Source organism: Triticum urartu, chromosome 3A (assembly GCF_056163025.1).
Source record: "Triticum urartu cultivar PI428250 chromosome 3A, HENAU_Tu73, whole genome shotgun sequence".
Taxonomy (NCBI): Eukaryota; Viridiplantae; Streptophyta; class Magnoliopsida; order Poales; family Poaceae; genus Triticum; species Triticum urartu.
The window spans coordinates 495066099-495078644 of NC_141875.1; the positions used below are offsets into that span (position 1 = coordinate 495066099).

At 46.7% G+C, this 12546-nt stretch overlaps 1 long non-coding RNA gene across 1 annotated transcript; it reads left to right on the forward strand.

The window, feature by feature from the left end:
- The first annotated feature begins 1369 nt into the window (after nt 1–1369).
- LOC125548556 (uncharacterized) lies at nt 1370–5072 on the forward strand. The gene is made up of 3 exons (XR_007301122.2): nt 1370–2769; nt 2861–2984; nt 3093–5072. It is a non-coding gene; the product is annotated as an uncharacterized LOC125548556 (long non-coding RNA).
- Nucleotides 5073–12546: the final 7474 nt, after the last annotated feature.

The following is a 12546-nucleotide window of genomic DNA, read 5'->3' on the forward strand; positions in this document are numbered from 1 at the left end:
TTGGAGGCCCGTTTAAGAAGCTCGTCTGGGTCGAATTTTCGTGATCGGTCAGTGAGCGGGCCATCCGCCCAGGCGTTCGAGGCGGGTTTGGAGGCGCCCAATTTATATGCTCTTATGGAAGAATCCCTACATTATGAGGAGGCTTCCTTACATGGGATTGTTTACTCTCTTGCCTTCTCCTTGCACTTATTCTTTTGCACGGTCTTTCTCTTTTGACTTGTTGACCATAAAGCCTTGCGTGAACTTCTGTTGACTGGAATAGTCTACTTGGACCAAGGGAGGTGGCTTGGACTATTGTTGACTGCATTGACTTATGTTGACCGCCTAGGTGATACTCCGTGTTGGATATGCAGTGGGACCTCAAGTAAGGTTAGATTACACTACTACTACTACACTTCCTGCTTCACAGACAAGGTCATCGTGTATCAGTTCCAGGAGAAATTTGTGCTAAATGCCTTGAAAAGTACACCGGTGAATCTAACCTGGGCCATTGGCTGGCCGACTGTAACAGCCTGGTTTTTGGCCCTTTCCTTTTTCTTTTGATTTATTTGATTTTGCTCTGTTTTCTTTTTGGAGTGGTTCTGTGGCCTTGCCACCTGGGAAATCATCTTCATTTCCTCTCCCATGTGGCTCATCATTCTCAAAACCTTGCCAAGACCATGTCACTTCACTGCTTGACCAAACCCTAATTTCCTTTTTCTCAGGAATATTCCTTTTTCTATAAAAGGAATAACCTCAAGTGCCCTAGGTTGCGAAGCAACCCATATTTCTGTCCATCCAAAAATCCCCAAATAATTCTCATAATTTCTTTGGGTCATATGTTGCTTAAATATGCCCAAACTTTCCTGTCCTAGCCCAAGAATAATTCCCCAATAATTATTCTTCATTTCTGTCCAGAGGGGCACTTTGTGAAGGAAGTGCCACCTATCCTTCCTAATTCCTCCCAAATCTTTTGGGCATTCTCTTATGTCCAAATCATTGCCACATGCCAAAATTAAACTTTATTTGCCTACCCAATCTTCCTCAGAGATTTTTTCAAAGTTTTTGTCAAACAGAAGCCAGTGTGAAGGAAGTGCTAGCTAGGAGAATCCAAATAAGTTGAAATTTTGCATGTCTCTTCTTATGCTCATATTATCTTACTCCTCCAAAATTCAGCCCCATCCAATCATCTATGTCAGCACATGACCAAATATTTGATTTTGGCAATATTTTCAGATTGTGAAGCAAGTACATTTTATATTGCTTCATTTTGCCTGAAAATTTACCAAATCATTCTCATACCCAAATAACTTCCCTCCACCAAATTTGGAATCAATTCATCTAGCAAATATTTCTCTAGAATATTTGCAAGTTTCTGGACAGAGGGAATAGCTGTGAAGGAAGTACCATTTTGGTGAATCCATTTGGTGCCAACTTTTTACAGCATCTTCTTATGACCAAATAACTAACCCTTGCCAAATTTCATATCAAGTGGTTACTCTGTGTGAGTGAACCATCATGATCTTGATTCTGGACCCATAATGTGAGTTACAAAGCAACTATATTAGTTTGTGCTCCATTATGCCCCAAAACCTCCAGGATCATAGTCCTTCCATAGATAATCACCCCAGACAAACTCTTTGGCGCCAGTAAAGTTCCTGTTGTTCACCAGTGCACGGCCAAGTTTACTGCAGTAAACTTCAGGCGGTGATTACCATTTAACCATAGCAGTTTTAACCAAACTACCACCGCGGTTGCAACCTCCCCAGGAAGGACAAACCACCAGACATCGTTTGGCCGGCCGTGTGGCACTGTGTGCACCAGTGCATGCGGTGATCACGAGCTTTGGCATGCAATGTGCGCGCTCTGCTGGCGTTGGCCGCGTCTAGGACGTCTTCTAGCTCCGGCCCCTCCTCCTCTCGTCGCCTTCGCGCTCGTGAGCCTGTCCAACAGCTTCACCGCATCGTTGCCGTCTTCCTGGAGCCATACCCCCCCTCTGTAAGCCCTCCGTTAGCGCTCGTCGCTGCGCGCCCACGAGCGCACTGTGGCCGACCGAGCATTAATGGCGTCGTGTCCGTGTCCCCTCTGCGCCCTCGGCCCCTCTTGCCCTGTGCATCGCTGTCGCTCATCCGCTCCTCCCTCGTCGCGTTCCCGCGCCTCCCCGTGATCGCTGAGCCTCGCCAAAGCGTTGGTCGGATCCCCGTGGCGACACCCGAGCTCGGCCTCCCTCGCCCGCCTATATATAGGCCTCCCCCGAGCCTTTCTAGCACACTAGCAGCCTCCCCGCACTCCACTACCCCTCCCCAGCCTCTCATTCGATCTCGAGGAGCTTCCTGTGCCCACCATCACCGCCTTGGCCGCTGCCTCTGCTCACTTCGATTCCGGCGAACCACGCCCCCTCCCTTCATTCTTCCACCTCTAGTCGACCGACCAGACTCCAGCGGACCGCACAACCTCCTTTCCTTTTCGCCAAGAACCCGGTGGCGTCGTCTCCAACTCTGGCCGAGCCGCCATCCGCCACCACGCGAACCCTGCCCGACCCCTTCCTCTCCGGCGTGAGCCACGTGCTCAGATCGACGCGGCTCTCCGCGCTGAGCTCGTCGGTAGGTGGAGCGTCGCCGGAGGCCTTCTGTGGCGCCTGCTAGCGTCGCTCGATGCCGGCGGCCTCCCTGCCTCGCGGGCGGGCGCGAGGAAGATGAAGCCGCCCCCCAGCTGGCCAGACGGGCCCCACCACCGCGCGTGACCCCACCCGTTAGCCTCTCCGTGCGTTGACCCGGACCGGATGACGCGGTAAGTGGAAACGTACTGCGTGAAGTTCGTTTTCCTGGTCAGAAGGCGCATTCTCGTTGAACTACGACTGAAAGTTCGTTTCCTTTTGCAGAAAGCGTATCTGCCCGAATACGTTTTCGGTTTTCTCAGTCAGGGGCTTGTTTGTAGAGAACTTTTCACAAATAGGCCCCTGGCAGAAAACACTTTATAACTTTTCAACCACAACTCCAAATGAGGTGAACCCAAAGCCCACTTCTTCGTTTCGTCGAGCCCGTTCAGATGGAATCATTTTCACCATGTTTTGACATTCTGAAAATGACCATTTTGCCCTTGCACTAAATCAGCCCGCTTCGAGAGAGAACGTTTTTCGGTGATTCTTTCCGCGAGCTTCTCGCACTTCTTCCCGGTGATTTCTTCCACCCCAGGCAAGCCACACCCTCCATTTGCATGATTTCAATGCAGTGACATGGTTTATTTATTTGAAGTTGTTTAAAATATTGCATTAGCTATGTATGATTTGTTCATGGCATTTCTCGTAGTATTGTTTTGATCTTGATATTGCCATGATATTGCTTGGAGTTCTAGGACTTATGTTCTGATGATTGTGTGGATGACATGTGACTTTGGATTCTTAGTGGCTATTATGATTATTTTCATGATGGTATCTGGTATTATTTGGGAGTATTACTTTGGACATGTGCCTTTGGATTCTTAGTGGCTATTATGATTATTTTCATGATGGTATCTGGTATTATTTTGGAGTATTACTTTGGATATGATGTTGCCTTTGGATTATTAGTGGCTAGTGTTAGTTTCATCATGATGCTAGTTGATCTTATGTTTTGGAGTATGATGATGGAGATGATGCTTGCATGTGGATCATAGCTGGATAGTTAGTTCTTGATATTTGAGTAGTAGTATTATCGTTCTTGGATTCATAATGATAGTAGTGTTATACTGTCCTCAGAGTATTTTGATATGACGATATTAAGCTTTGGACTATTTATTGGATATTGCTATAACTTGGATTATAGTTTGATAGTTGATATCGGAGTATCAGTTATCACAGTTATATTTTTGGGGATAAATTACGTCATTAAGTTGGTCAGGTGCCACCGAACCGGGCTTTCTCTAGCGCAACCACATTTGCCTTTACGGGAAGGCCCTAATGCGATGCTATTGCCGTGTCCCTCGCCGGTGCCTCCAATGAGGGAAGGTTATGGGCAGGCCCTACCCTGATCAGGTAGGCGGACATAAGCCTTGTATGCCTGTAGTTGGATTTTTGCGTGCTTTTGTCCTCGTTTGGGACCATTTTTGTTGGCCACGACGGTGGCCGTTGGTGTCTTTGGTAGGCACGGGGCCACCCAGGACTGAACCCAAAGGGGGTGCTGGTCGGAGTGGCCGGGAGAGTGTCATGGCAGTAGATCGGTTTTGTCGGAACGCCGTTGGTCCACCCGAATGGGAGTGCGAGGCCATGGGTTCCGTGGTGTGGGTAAAGTGCGCTACCTGTGCAGAGTGTGTTTGTTTAAACTATCGATAGCCGCGTCCTCGGTCATGTGCATGGGTTCTTACTAGGTCACACCGTTCGATCAACACTCGCATGACAAAATGACTTATATGTGATTTATATGTTGATATTTTGAGCAGTACAGATTGGCAGGATGTTGATGATGATGTTGGAGACCAAGTGTTGGTCATGGTAGTGATCGGCGGAAAGATCACCGTTTGAGACCAAGTGTTGGTCATGGTAATGATCGCTGGAAAGATCACCGTTTGAGACCAAGTGTTGGTCATGGTTGTGATCGTCGGAATGATCTCCGTTTGGTTTTGATCACGAGGTGATCGAGATGGTATACTGCTTGGCCGGTTAGCCAAGAGAGATATGGTTATGGAGATCTGAGATGGAGATTTATCACTATTGTATCAGTTTCATACCATGCTTAGTAGTTGTTTCATCTTGGTAGTTGTTAATTAATTAACCTGTTAATGCTATGTTATTGTCTTGCCTTGATGTTTATGGTTGTTGTGAGCTTGCAAGTACATTCAATGTACTGACCTGGCGTGTCATGCCAGATTGCAGGTGATGCCATGATTGCTTGATTGCTTGTCCAGGTTGCCGTGCGTGCACGCTAGATCGTGTCCCAGCCAGAGTCCCTGCGGAGTGGAGTTCACCACCTTCATCGTTGTTCCGCTGCTACGAGTTGTTTCGCTGCTAGCATAGAGCAAGTGTAGTATCGCAGGCGTAGTGTCGCCGTGTTGATGTGCTTCTTTGTAACATCAGACCCTTGTATTATTATTCTTGTAATAAGAGCTGATTTGTTCTATGTCAAGCAGTGCCGTATTCCAGAGACTTCTCCTCGATCTCTAGGCTAGAATACGGGGTGTTCCGGTTTCTCTGAGCCGGGGTGCCACAGCGCTTGGTATTAGAGCAGGTCTGGCTGTAGGACGCCCTAGTCAGCGCGAGCGGTAGAAATCGGTAGTATAGAGTCTGGCTTGTTTATTGCATTTGGTTGCTGCATTTGTTTGTGCATAACATGCATATAGCCTTATTTGCTGTTGACGATTTATCTAGTGAGTGTAGATGGCATCGGTTCAGATCCACTACAACTCAACCTTTGCATTTCTCCAGTTTTCTTTTCTTGCTTGTTCTTCAGTGTTTGGTGTCATTTCTGTCCCAGCAGAGTGATGCCAAGTGATCCCGACACTGTTTGCAAAAATGGTGCTCAGGTATCGCGCCGAATTCCTTCCTTCAGCCCCATTTCATTTCGGTGATAGACATGCTTCTATCCCGGATCGTCCTTTTTATCTTGTCGTGTTGGCAACCCTTAATGGTCTCACTCATCATAAAAAGGGTAATGTCAGCAGCCTCAGTTTTTCCTCGCTATCCTATTTCTTGGACGAGTACGGATATTTTCTGTCCGCTTGATAATAATGTGGAAACAACATTTGTGTCCTGCTACATGGTTACCAAGTACGTCCTTGCCTCTGAGCAAGTCCAGGTTGCTACCTGGCTAAGCTAGCACTTGGTGTAGCGATGTTTACACCAATTCTTCCACACATTTATTCGTCCTCGTGCACATCTTCACAGCATGCTAGATCGTAGAACCGGAGATCCCGCGAGACTTGTGTGCTTAGGTAGGCATGCATATTGTGTGACTAGCAATACTATGTGACACTGATTGTGTGTGTAGTGATTGTTGTTGTGTGCTTTTGTTTAGTTGAGTTTTCTTTTGCTTCTTTCTTTTGGGCCCCGGTGTTACATTATTTCCCCCCTATAAAGAGTTGCTCATCAACCGACACTGGATCCGAAGAATCAGCAAGGAGTTCAAATATTTGGAAACTCAGCTAAACAGAATGGAATTCTTAGCCGACTGCAGTGAAATGGGGAATATCTGATTTTGAGGCTGATAATCAATTTTGCATTAGTGTGCACTCCTCACAACAGTACTGATAAATCAAGTCCCCATCAGTACAAAATCCTCACAACAGTAATGATCAAGTCAGCAGCAAGACAAGTCAGGTACAAGCTCAACGGAATATTTTCAGTCAAAGGTATGGATCATATACAAAATTTTGGCTCAGCGATGCATGATGCTTGAAATATGTTATCATCCGAAATAAAGTCAGAATGTGATATGCTCAAGGAAGACAGTCAAACAAATTTTCTCATGTAAATAATCGGCCATAGAATATTATGGGCGTGTGTGTAGATTTCAGTCTGCATATTAGTATGAAGATCTGGATGTAAGAAACTCAGTCTTCTTCCACACGTTATCGGAAGAAATTTATGATGCGAGGCTCCTGAATTTTCCTCAGCATGATATGTGAAAAATTTCCGGTCCAAGATACCCGGTCTTACACAGCAAGATACCTCAGTAAAAGCTTCTGACAGATGGAAAATGAGTCCTTCTCGACAAGCAACCCGAGGAGAAACTTCTCAAGTACGGAAACCCGGCTTCTCCTGCACAATACTCAGGTCAAGGTTCGGGTGTAAGCTATCGAGGCTTCTTCTGCACGCTACCCAGGCAAAAGCTTCGAACAGAAGCTAACGAGCCTTCCTCGGCAAGCTACACAAATGGCTTTTCTTTGTAGTTCAAGGGTCAGATTTGCAATAATTTTGTTAGAGGTACAATGCAGTCAAAACATATGCCTACCGCAAGGATCGAGTGCTTGGTGGCATATTCTTCTTATACATATGGTGAGCATGCATCCCCAACCATATCAGTCACTCATACGAGGTACGACCAGGATCCAGCAGATATACCTAAGAAAGGCATGGATCCAACAACCTCATGGGCCGTGCAAATGAAGATAAACAGAGATACATTTCATATAATACAAGGATCGACAAGATCTGGGGATGACATCACCGAATCAACAGTCTTGAAAATGGTCATCAAGGTCATTATTCCCGCAACTGACAAGGAGATGCCTTAAAACCTTGTCACCTTCTTGTATGATTGGCCTCAACAATGAGCTCTGTACCGCTACAAGTCCCGATTATATGTCATATGTGTGCGGACTCAGGTCAGAAAATAGGCACAAAGGAATAATGCCAACAATATTGCACTAATCACGTCCCTGGTCATACGAAGAATCAAGGACAGGTGTGGCCAAGTTATTATAGTAAGGTATCCTCACAAAGAAAATCATGACCGTTATAGGGTAAGACTGACAACAAAGGTATGATGATTTTTGCGCGACCATCAGGGTCCAGATACCCAAATCAGTTGGAGGCCATAATTTCCATATGGAAAATCCAAATAGGTATACCGACAAAATGAGAAAGTCAAAAGCCGAACAATCAGCTCAGACCCGATATACTCACCGAGGAAATCAAGTACACGATCAGTCTGTTAGAAGAAGCATTTGTCCGTTAGCCCCCTGGCAGGCCAGTCTCAAGATATAAATACTTGGGGTATGACACAACTATAACTCCATACACTGTTATATTGCTCCTGACCAAAGGCAGTCAGAACTTTGGTACATATCTCATGCTCGAGCCAAAGAAATAAATCAAAATCAGTACCATCTATGAGAAGTCAGATCCCGTCAGAAGATGCCCATGATTAATTCTCCGCATTTATTGAAACCAGAAGGCCTGCATTTATTTGGAGCAACCCCATGACAGAAGTATTAAGGTTTTCATGACAAAAGAAAAATTTATGCTCAGATCCATTGGATATCACCGCAGATATGAAAGAATCAAAGTTAGTAAAAAGGAATTAGTATATGAGCAGAGACCCATCAGAATCCGGGGAATGGTGAAGCAAACCACCCCAGTGGAAGGTAAGTTGATCATCTGAAATTCTTGGGGAAACAATAACTAAAGGAAAAAGGATACCTGAGCTAGAAACGGTGTCCTCAAGTCATACTTGTTCCCTAAGCAACTAAATATCGAGGACGAGATTTCTTTAAGGGGGTAAGAGTTGTAACAGCCTGGTTTTTGGCCCTTTCCTTTTTCTTTTTCTTTTGATTTATTTGATTTTTGCTTTGTTTTCTTTTTGGAGTGGTTCTATGGCCTTGCCACCTGGGAAATCATCTTCATTTCCTCTCCCAAGTGGCTCATCATTCTCAAAACCTTGCCAAGACCATGTCACTTCACTGCTTGACCAAACCCTAACTTCCTTTTTCTCAGGAATATTCCTTTTTTATAAAAGGAATAACCTCAAGTGCCCTAGGTTGTGAAGCAACCCATATTTGTGTCCATCCAAAAATCCCCAAATAATTCTCATAATTTCCTTGGGTCATATGTTGCTTAAATATGCCCAAACTTTCCTGTCCTAGCCCAAGAATAATTCCCCAATAATTATTCTTCATTTCTGTCCATAGGGGCACTTTGTGAAGGAAGTGACACCTATCCTTTCCTGATTCCTCCCAAATATTTTGGGCATTCTCTTATGTCCAAATATTTGCCACATGCAAAAATTAAACTTTATTTGCCTAGCCAATCTTCCTCAGAGATGTTTTCAAAGTTTCTGTCAAACAGAAGCCAGTGTGAAGGAAGTGCTAGCTAGGAGAATCCAAATGAGTTGAAATTTTGCATGTCTCTTCTTGTGCTCATATTATCGCACTCCTCCAAAATTCAGCCCCATCCAATCATCTATATGAGCACAAGACCAAATATTTGATTCTGGCAATATTTTCAGATTGTGCAGCAAGTACATTTTATATTATTTCAGTTTGCCAGAAAATTTACCAGAGCATTCTCATACCCAAATAACTTATCTCCACCAAATTTGGGATTAATTAATCTAGCAAATATTTCTCTAGAATGTTTGCAAGTTTCTGGATAGAGGGAATAGCTGTGAAGGAAGTACCATTTTGGTGAATCCATTTGGTGCCAACTTTTTACAGCATCTTCTTATGAACAAATAACTAAGCCTTGCCAAATTTTATCTCAAGTGGTTACTCTATGTGAGTGCACCATCATGATCTTTATTCTGGACCCATAATGTGAGTTACAAAGCAACTATATTAGTTTATGCTCCATTATGCCCCAGAACCTCCAGGATCATAGTCCTTCCATAGATAATCACCCCAGACAAACTCTTTGGCACTAGTAAAGTTCCTGTTGTTCACCAGTGCACGGCCAAATTTACTGCAGTAAACTTCAGGCGGTGATTACCATTTAACCATGGCAGTTTTAACCAAACTACCACCGCAGTTGCAACCTCCCTAGAAAGGACAAACCCCCAGACATCGTTTGGCCGGCCGTGTGGCACTGTGTGCACCAGTGCACGCGGTGATCACGAGCTTTGGCATGCAATACACGCGCTCTGCAGGCGTTGGCCGCGTCTAGGGCGTCTTCTAGCTCCGGCCCCTCCTCCTCTCGCCGCCTTTGCGCTCGTGAGCGTGTCCAACAACTTCACCGCGTCTCGCCATCCTGCTGGAGCCATATCCCCCTGTATGAGCCCTCTGTCAGCGCTCGTCGCCATGCGCCCACGGGCGCACTGTGGCCGACCGAGCATTATTGGCGCCGTGGTTGTGTCCCCTCTGCGCCCTCGGCCTCTCTTGCCCTGTGCACCATTGTCGCTCGTCCGCTCCTCCCTCGTCGCGTTCCCGCGCCTCCCCGTGATCACTGAGCCTCGCCAGAGCGTTGGCCGGATCCTCATGGTGACACCCGAGCTCGGTCTCCCTTGCCCGCCTATATATATGCCTCCCCCGAGCCTTTCAAGCACACCAGAAGCCTCCCCGCACTCCACTACCCCTCCCCAGCCTCTCATTCGACCTCGAGGAGCTCCCTGTGCCCACTATCGCCGCCTTGGCCGCCGCCTATGCTCACTTCGATTCCGGCGAACCACGCCCCCTCCCTTCATTCTTCCACCACTAGTCGACCGACCAGACTCCGGCGGACCGCACAACCTCCTTTCCTTTTTGCCAAGACCCCGATGGCGTCGTCTCCAACTCCGGCCGAGCCGCCGTCCGCCACCACGCGAACCGTGCCCGACCCCTTCCTCTCCGGCATGAGCCATGTGCTCAGATCGACGCGGCTCTCCATGCTAAGCTCGTCGGTAGGTGGAGCGTCGCCGGAGGCCCTCTGTGGCGCCTGCTAGCGTCGCCCGACGCCGGCGGCTTCCCTGCCTCGCAGGCGGGCGTGAGGAAGATGAAGCTGCCCCGCCCAGCTGGCCAGACGGGCCCCACCACCGCGCGTGAACCCACCCATCAGCCTCTCCATGCGTTGACCCGGCCCGGATGACGTGGTAAGTGGAAACGTACTGCCTGAAGTTCATTTTCCTGGTTAGAAAGCGCATTCCTGTTGAACTACGACTGAAGTTCGTTTCCTTTTGCAGAAAGCATACTCTGCCCGAATACGTTTTCGGTTTTCTCAGTTAGGGGCTTGTTTGCAGAAAACTTTTCACAAATAGGCCCCTGGCAGAAAACACTTTATAACTTTTCAACCACAACTCCAAATGAGGTAAATCCAAAGCCCGCTTCTTTGTTTCGTCGAGCCCGTTCCGATGGAAACATTTTCACCATGTTTTAACATTCTGAAAATGACCATTTTGCCCTTGCACTAAATCAGCCCGCTTCGAGAGAGAACGTTTTCCGGCGATTCTTTCCGCGAGCTTCTCGCACTTCTTCCCGGTGATTTCTTCCACCCCAGGCAAGCCACACCCTCCATTTGCATGATTGCAATGCAGTGACATGGTTTATTTATTTGAACTTGTTTAAAATATTGTATTAGCAATGTATGATTTGTTCATGGCATTTCTCGTAGTATTGTTTTGATCTTGATATTGCCATGATATTGCTTGGAGTTCTAGGACTTATGTTCTGATGATTATGTGGATGACATGTGACTTTGGATTCTTAGTGGCTATTATGATTATTTTCATGATGGTGTCTGGTATTATTTTGGAGTATTACTTTGGACATGTGCCTTTGGATTCTTAGTGGCTATTATGATTATTTTCATGATGGTATCTGGTATTATTTTGGAGTATTACTTTGGATATGATGTTGCCTTTGGATTATTAGTGGCTAGTGTTAGTTTCATCATGATGCTAGTTGATCTTATGTTTTGGAGTATGATGATGGAGATGATGCTTGCATGTGGATCATAGCTGGATAGTTAGTTCTTGATATTTGAGTAGTAGTATTATCGTTCTTGGATTCATAATGATAGTAGTGTTATACTGTCCTAGGAGTATTTTGATACGACGATATTAAGCTTTGGATTATTTGTTGGATATTGCTATGACTTGGATTATAGTTTGATAGTTGATATCGGAGTATTAGTTATCACAGTTATATTTTTGGGGATAAATTCCGTCATTAAGTTGGTCAGGTGCCACCGAACCGGGCTTTCTCCAGTGCAACCACATTTGCCTTTATGGGAAGGCCCTAATGCGATGCTATTGCCGTGTCTCTCGCCGGTGCCTCCAACGAGGGAAGGTTATGGGCGTGCGCTACCCTGATCAGGTAGGCGGACATAAGCCTTGTGTGCCCATAGTTGGATATTTGCGCGCTTTTGTCCCCGTTTGGGACCGTTTTTGTTGGCCACAACGGTGGCCGTTGGTGTCTTTGGTAGGCACGGGGCCACCCAGGACTGAACCCAAAGGGGGTGTTGGTCAGAGTGGCCAGCAGAGTGTCATGGCAGTAGATCGGTTTTGTCAGAACGCCGTTGGTCCACCCGAATGGGAGTGCGAGGCCATTGTCGGATTTCGTGTTCCGGCAGACCCTTGAGGTTCGAACACTGGGGTGCGCACGGAGATTTCGCCTTCTACCTACCTGCACCCCTCCACCTCGCTAAGATCTAAGCTATGGAAAGAACAACACAAGAGACACATGGTTTATACTGGTTCGGGCCACCGTTGTGGTGTAATACCCTACTCCAGTGTGTGGTGTGGTGGATTGCCTCTTGGGCTGATGATGATGAGCAATACAAGGAAGAACAGCCTCGCGAGGGTCTGTTCTTGGCTGAGGGGATGAACTGCTAGGAGGAGTTCAATCACCCTTCTCTCTCTCTCTTCTCGATTCTCTCTCCGATTTCCGATCCCTCTACCCTAGGGGTGGCTAGTCCTATTTATAGGCAAAGGCCCTGGGCCTCTTCTCAAATATTGAGCGGGAAGGGCGCCAACAATTGGCCATTTTGAAGGGGAACATCTGGTACACTTATCCTGACTAAAGTTGGTCCTCGCCTGCCAAAGGCTCTGGTGGTGACACTGGCTTGGGCTCCACAATGACTTCCTCCCTGCCGTTGGACTGGTCTTGGTCTCGTTGCACCGAAACGGGTGCCTTTGCTTGATGCTCTCGCCTGCGCTTGCTCCCTTTGCACCAAAGAGGAAAGGAGGA